This window comes from Gadus macrocephalus, chromosome 11 (genome assembly GCF_031168955.1).
Source record: "Gadus macrocephalus chromosome 11, ASM3116895v1".
Classification (NCBI taxonomy): Eukaryota; Metazoa; Chordata; class Actinopteri; order Gadiformes; family Gadidae; genus Gadus; species Gadus macrocephalus.
Genome location: NC_082392.1, coordinates 18,777,501 through 18,785,000, shown reverse-complemented (window position 1 = coordinate 18,785,000; position 7,500 = coordinate 18,777,501). Strand labels below are relative to the sequence as shown.

General features: G+C 45.9%; 1 long non-coding RNA gene across 1 annotated transcript in view; it reads right to left on the bottom strand.

The window, feature by feature from the left end:
* LOC132467819 (uncharacterized) overlaps nucleotides 1-7,500 on the bottom strand; it is an 88,440-nt gene that overhangs the window by 37,910 nt on the left and 43,030 nt on the right. Inside the window, exon 3 of the long non-coding RNA XR_009528087.1 lies at nucleotides 241-466. This is a non-coding gene — a long non-coding RNA (uncharacterized LOC132467819). The remainder of the gene's footprint in view (nucleotides 1-240; nucleotides 467-7,500) is intronic.

The following is a 7,500-nucleotide window of genomic DNA, read 5'->3' as shown; positions in this document are numbered from 1 at the left end:
ATGCTTACATCATGAAGATGAAATAATTGCGGTTTGTATTGATGACAGCTATACAACAAAAACACACACACAAACACACACACACACACACACACACACACACACACACACACACACACACACACACACACACACACACACACACACACACACACACACACACACACACACACACACACACACACACACACACACACACACACACACACACACACACACACACACACACACATCTCTTACCTCGGCTAGAGCAGACAGTCTTGGTCTCGGAGGCGTGTCTTGGAGTTGAGTGAAGAGTACGGTGGAGGTGGAAGTTGTGGAGGAAGAGGAGGAGCTGGTGGAGGTACCCCCCCCCCCCCGCGTACCCCCCCTCCCTTCACCTCCACCCTTCTTAATTAAACCCAGTCTCCGGGAGAAAATTAAGGTCACGACCTCCCGGACCCCCTTCGTTCCCCGTGCTCACCGTCTGAGAAAGGAGAGAAGAAGAGAAGGACTTAATCAACACATATGAAGGGGCTGCGATGACTTAATGAACTGCCTAACGAGGCCTACTGTCATTTAATAAGGGCTTTCTATGGCTTAATTAGGCCAATAACCCGGTGAAGGGGAGAAGCCGAGCGGATGAGCAGGCGTCGTGTTTGTTATGGCGAGATTGTGTTTTTATAGCGGCCGGACAAACAGGGGAGAAATAGCCCCCCCCTCCATCCCCCGGCCCCCTACTTCTGCAGGAAGGAAGGCATTACCGAAGCCATAGCAGCATTACTGTGGTTTTGAGTGTGCCCCCGTGTGTGTGTGTGTGTGCGTGCGTGCGTGCGTGCGTGCGTGTGTGCGTGCGTGCCCGTGTGCATGTGTGTGTGTGAATGTGTGTGTGTGTGTGTGTGTGCGTGTGACAAACACGACCGTTCCTGAGTATAAAAGTATATTCGAAGGTATATTTTAAAATCAATTGCTGCTTTTGTGGTATCTGAGAAAATTGTCTAATTTTGAAAAAACTGTCAGATTAACCACCATAACATCTGTATGGTTGAAGCTCATGGACTCAAAGTTTAGACATTGAGTCCATGAACGATCTGATCTGCCTATTTATCCCTTTCAGCATTCAAGTCAGAGGTAGCTTTATAAACAAAGGTCTCAATCTTGCTATTTCATACAAGTGAAGTATTGTCCAATCAAATCAAAGCCTTCAAAAGCATTTCCTTTTTTAGCTTCCTAATTAACGTTCAGAATCATTTTAATGAAGCCGTAATCATGTGGATGACTAAGATCTAATCTCCACAAGTAATCCTCTCTCACACACAGACACACACAACCACACACACAAACCCTGCTGCTGTCAAACCTGCTAAAAAATAATTAATTTGTGTTGAGCCGAACGACATTGTGTTGTGTCGTTCCTTTTTGTTTTAATCACTATTCTTATACTTTAGCTGTCTTGACAGGTGATCTTCGGATGAACAGTGTTGTGCCCCTTTCGAGGTTGACAAATGACATCACACCGCCATATTCAGAGACATTCAAGCATAAACTACCGCACAGCGCACACTACTATGACCACACGGTGAGTCATCGAACACCCTGACTGGGGTGACGACAGGGCTCAGTCGTCGGTCGCTGCCTCACAGCCTCACAGCCTGGCACCGTGGCACGCAGAGAACACGACGCCCCAGGGGAAATCAGGAACACCGTGCTACCATACGGCTGAGCTTTTGATTTTAATGATTCATACGAGTAAAAAAAGGAACCACACTCGCTGGCATCGTCACTTCGTGAATCATTGAAGGGCCGGCGATGGATACCGCACACACACACGCACGCATGCATTAAATACCACTCACACACCCCACCATCCTCAAACTCACACCAGGCACCGCAACACAATGTGTGTGTTTGAGTCCAGTCAAACATTGCCTTAAAAATTGGGATGACAGAAGCTTTTAAATGCGCATGTAGAATGATAGTGTTAGCTTCTGTATTTCATAACCTATTTTCCAAGCAGGCCCAGATTCGTTTTTTTTCAGTTAGAGCTAGATTCAACGAATCACCATAAATATACATACTGTTATATGTGTCCCATCGTTTTAATCAAATTGCCCTGGAACACATCCATAATGCTCCCAAAACGTATTACATGGCCGGCCATAAAAGAATGCTTGTTCTAAAAAATTTAATTTCCCAGCCTGGTCTAGAGACAGCGTTAATTACTGAGTTCAGCCCCCCCACCCTCGGTAGCTTTGACTGATTGTGGCTGATGTAAAAGCTGTGGAGGCCTGAGTCACACACAGAGACGCCTGGATGCCGAGGTTCAAACGCAGTGTTCCTCCACCCCGTCACGAGAGACAGCCAGCATCCATCTGTGGGCGACTTAGTTCCCACTAACTACCAACAGAGTGAAATGAAATGACTGGGGTGAAACGGTGAGTCAATGGTGACTTAAAATACTACCGTAGTGTAAAGACTCATAGGTCGTCATTGCTTGGGGGGGCTGGGGGAGGGGACAATGGATGATACTGACCCTAGAATTGAAGAGTCTACCCATGTAAAGATGTGTCCATTCCAATGGGAATATCAACTGAATAAATGTATTTTATAAATGTATGTTTAAAAAATATATATATTTGTAATCTCCTTATGAAACGCCAATGCATCCAGTCTATATCTGCATGGAAACACACAGTGAATACATCTTGCTTGTGACTGTGTGAGGGTGGGCAATATATACACACATATGCACAGACACACACACAAATATACACACAGGTTTACCAACTGTACATTGCGAGCGCTTGATTTTAACAGGGGGATGTTACTTGGCTCTGAGGCTTCTGTGAAATCTGCCACCGTTCTGATATAGAGCTACCGTATAGTGCAATAACGCCAACAGAACGTTTACTAGTCTATATACCATATCTATTCCTGTTGAGACTTTGAGGCTGTGTCCACCGCAGTGGCACAGATACCTAAGGAGTAAGAAAACTCTCTTCTCCATGGTGGATTTCCATCTGAAATGGTAGAATATATTCCTAATCTAACTCGGACCGGGCGTAGGACAGTCACTGACAGTGTGTTTAACCAGATTTGCATCCTGAAATTAAGAAAGGAAACCCCCTCAAAATAATTGGCAGGACTGTGGATAATTAGGGCTAGACTTTTGCAGACGATGAGAAGAAAACGGTGCATTACCACAGCCAATCTCTTTGCTTTGTGTTTTGTGTCTGCATGCATAATTTGTATGCCTGATATTTTTTTTTAAATTTACCCTGGAATGCGCTACACTTATGTCTGTGAGAACTCACAGTGCACCAACGCTCTCATTCCCTGGCCAACCTAATCAGCAATACTGTTTAAAAGGAAACCGTAAAACGGGGTTTATTTAACCACCCGTTTATTATTTGACATATCATATCTGCCGACAAGTGGCATGAAAAACATTTCTCGAATAGTTTCTCCCATATCTGAACACCGTGGGTTTTAAGATAGGAAACTTAGAGGGCATAATTGTTTCTGCTGCGTGCAGATGATGTCATATGGCCTTGAGGATTGGGGCATCGGAGCCAACACATAACAAAGATCCCCGGTGAAAAACAGCTGACAATTATGCAGAGATGACATCATGGGACACCATGACAGAATAAACACATGAAATCATTACTAGTTGCTATCTGGTATGATATTTAGTCATTAAGGAGACACGTTAATTCAAGGCAATTTACAGCAAATTCAGATGTATGAACTATGAACTATGAAGTCCTCAAGGAGCTGGTGTCAGGGAGGGATTAGGGCGGCCTACTCAAGCATAGACCTACACACAGGCTGTGTCGGACATTGGGAATCAAACCCGGAACCTTTCAGCTTTGAGTCGAACACCAGTAGCCACTGCGCTAGCCATTTCTGTATCCTCCCCCCCCCCCCCCCCCCCCCCTCCTATTTTCTCCTCTTAAAGCCTCCCTGCCTTTATTAGCTTTTATTGTGCATGTTTAAACACTGTAAACGTTTTAAAAGGGGCTACACAAATAAAGTTTATACATGATATCCTGCCAGTTGATGCTTACTTCCTGGCAGATATTAAGTACCTGCAGAGGCCTTCAGGGCACTGCTACTTACATCTCTAACCCCCGATCCATCCGTCTCTCCCTCCTCCCCTCTCTCTATCAGCCAGATATGACTGATGCATGCAATACGCAGGTGATGGCATTCATCAAGTCATGGCAGATAAGGTGCGGGGCTTCAGAACGATGACAACGTGTGGTGCTGGAGTGATGCTGTCACCAATGATGTCACCATGACGAAGGCTGAGGTCAATTTTAGCAAAAAGGGTGGCTGTCATCCTCTCCTCTCACATGCCACTGTACACACACCTACCCACACACACACACACCGACACACACACACACACGCACACACAAACACTCCCCTCCGATTTAATCAACACCATGGAAGCAAAAGCCATGTCTGCTGTGGCGTATATCTGCTTAAATCAGTGGCACATGGCAGATGGGCGAGACGCAATAGTGTCAAAGACGCACAGTAATTACACCGAAAAAACAGAAGAATGGAGCTCGTACAAGTTCTCACAGCCCCCTCCCCCGAGACCAAGGTTTCTATGATCCATCATCAATACGACGCTGTTAAAGATCAGCCCCCGCTGCTGATTCCGGCAACCAACCAACTGCTCTGATTTACGAGCCCCGCACGACATAATCAGACCTGCAACACTCACGTCAAGTCAAGAGTTGGGCCTTTGGAGGAGCTATTTTCTTCCTTTCTTTTTTTGGTCATCCGTCCCCCAACACAGATGTTAAACGACCATTGGCCGACGAAGCGTCTGGTAAAGTGCTTGTTTTGTCACTATCGATATCCCATACCCGCTGGGCTCTAGGTGTTCCCATGTGGATGGAGAGAAAAGGAGCGATCATCCTCCACCTCATCTTGGATCCAAAGGGTCCCATGTTATGGCAGAACCTCTAGGCGGAGACGGCACAGAGCCTGGCCCGTAATCCAAAGACCGCAATGGGCGGGGTCATGGCTGGTGTCCTGTTTCGTTTCAGAGATATTCGACTGGATAAAACTGATTTGCACGTGTGGATAAAGCTTTTAGAGTATTGCCACAGTCGCCGTTCTACATGGTGTTGAATTAAAACCTTAACAGGCGCTGTTTTACAATTGGCTACTGACGGCCAAGTTTATGTTCGTCAATTACAATTCCAGATGTTCCCCTCTGGCAACATGATTGGTCGATATAAATATGAAGTGTGTGACGGGAAATGCTCCATTCTACCAGATTTGATCAAGTCTGATCTGCTGTCAGACTCTAGACATTAATCTAAAGTTTGATTTGTGAGACTACCCTATACACTACCCACTGAGACAGTTTTGAACACATCATAGCACTCTAGCGTTTGCCACTCCCCTGAGAATCCCTAAATGACACACATGATTGGTTGTCTATTTCCTTGTTATGTTATCACCTATGAGAATGTGCAGTTTGAGCAGCAGTACACAGATCTGTAAAGGAGTCAGACTGTGTGGTTCATCAGGATCAGGGATGCATACGACTGTAGAAGTTCAGCTCATGATGAGGTCCAGCATAGCCCCCCCTCTGCTGTTTATGTGAATATCTGTCTGACCGTGAGAGAAGAATGTCAGACATTTTGTTAAAAAGTCTCAAAACTTCATAAGAAATCTCTGATTTATCAAAGGCTAGAAAAAGTTAGCTCCGAACTCGGTAAAGGTCAGGCCTTGGTATTTATGATGCTAGCGGTTTGTTATAATGTCCTTGAAATTGGACAAACAACACAAGGTATTAGTTCCCATAACAGAGTCACAACAGCAGCGAGCCTATTGGTTACCCACCAGCAACAAGGTTTTGTGTCCTTCATCACACTACTCTGGTAAGAGAAAGCACATGGTGAACCTTAGCAATGTAATAACACATCATCGACCAACCCTGGACACCTTTTGAAGGGGTCCTTGGATACGAAGCATGACTCGTTACTCCTGACCCAACACAGTTCGGGGCTAAAGTATATACATAAGTGTACAGAACATTTTCAAGGCATTTGTATTAGACTTATTATTGCTACAGAAGTCAACAGGCATACATGTTGAAGGCCTTGGGTTGGTGCTCTTGGTCTGAGAGAAAATATTTACCGAAAAAACAAACATAATCCCAATTATGTTACGCCAGTGCAGAAGTCACAGAGAGTGCAGCCAAAACACGAGCATGAACAAACCCTACATATTCACCTAAGCATCTTATGTTCGGTTCCTTAGTTGTTGCCAACATTTCTGGTCAATTCCCAAAGTACACCGGTTACACCCTGGTCTTAAAATGCCGCCCCTTCCCTTCCCCCTTCCTCCCCACTCCTTTATTACACTCGAAATTGTATTGAGTGTGGCTGGAGGGGCTTCTCACAGCACAGATCAGCTGACATCACATGTGGCAGAGATTTGAACAGTTAAAACAGCTGGGCTGCATTGTAAAGTACGAACTCAGATCAACTTAGGCATCCGCAAATGAGAGAGAGAGAGGGAGCGTGGGAGAGAGGGAGACAGAGAGACGAGAGAGAGAGAAAAAGACAGAGACTAGGGAGAAAAGAGAGAGAGAGTGAGGGAGACGTGGGAGAAAAGAGAGAGAGAGAGAGAGAGAGAGAGAGACAGATACAGGGAGACAGAGAGAGAGTGAGAAAGAGGGAGAGAAACTGCAGAGGCAGGCGATAGAGTTAAAGCCAGCAAAAGACAAGAGAGAAAAACAGAAAGAGAGAGAGACAGATTAAGTCAGGGGGGCGTTCGAAAGGGGAAAAAGACTGTACACACAAACACACACACACACAAACACCACTTACCCCCAAACACCACAAACACACACTCTGACACACACTCACACACACACACACACACACACACACACACACACATACGCAGACAAGCACACGAACACACCACAGGTTTTGGAGTGAACCCGGGTCTCTTGGCTGGATGAGAGATCCCATCCTGAGTCGCTCCAGGCCATCTGCAGCTGCTTGCCGCTCCATAAAACCCGGCTCCTAGTTAGCCAATAACGTTCCCATGATTCACATCACCTTCCCCTCGCCGTCCAAGGACACAGGAGTCCCCATTGTACACACGCCTTCAGTCCAACCCCCCCCCCCCCCCTTCTCCAGGCTGATGAAATGCCCCCTTCTATTGTTGCCATCCCTGCTCCAACACCAACAGGGGGGCACCACTCTTGGCCCAAGCCCCAGATATGGAACCAGGCCAGATCCGTTGGAAAACAAGGATTAGAAGAAAATAAAAGGGAAGAAAAAACAAAAAAAGGTGTGTTGCCCGTTTGCAAATGCTTCATGAAAATCATACGTGCCGCCTCTTGCAAGTGGTCCAGGAATCACCTCCTTTTATTTGATATGTATACTCTGACGGCTGGAATGCCTTTTATGTTGCCCAAACAGGTGATTTCCAGGTAATTGTAGCTAAGAGTTTGCAGCTCTTAAAACAGGTCCACAG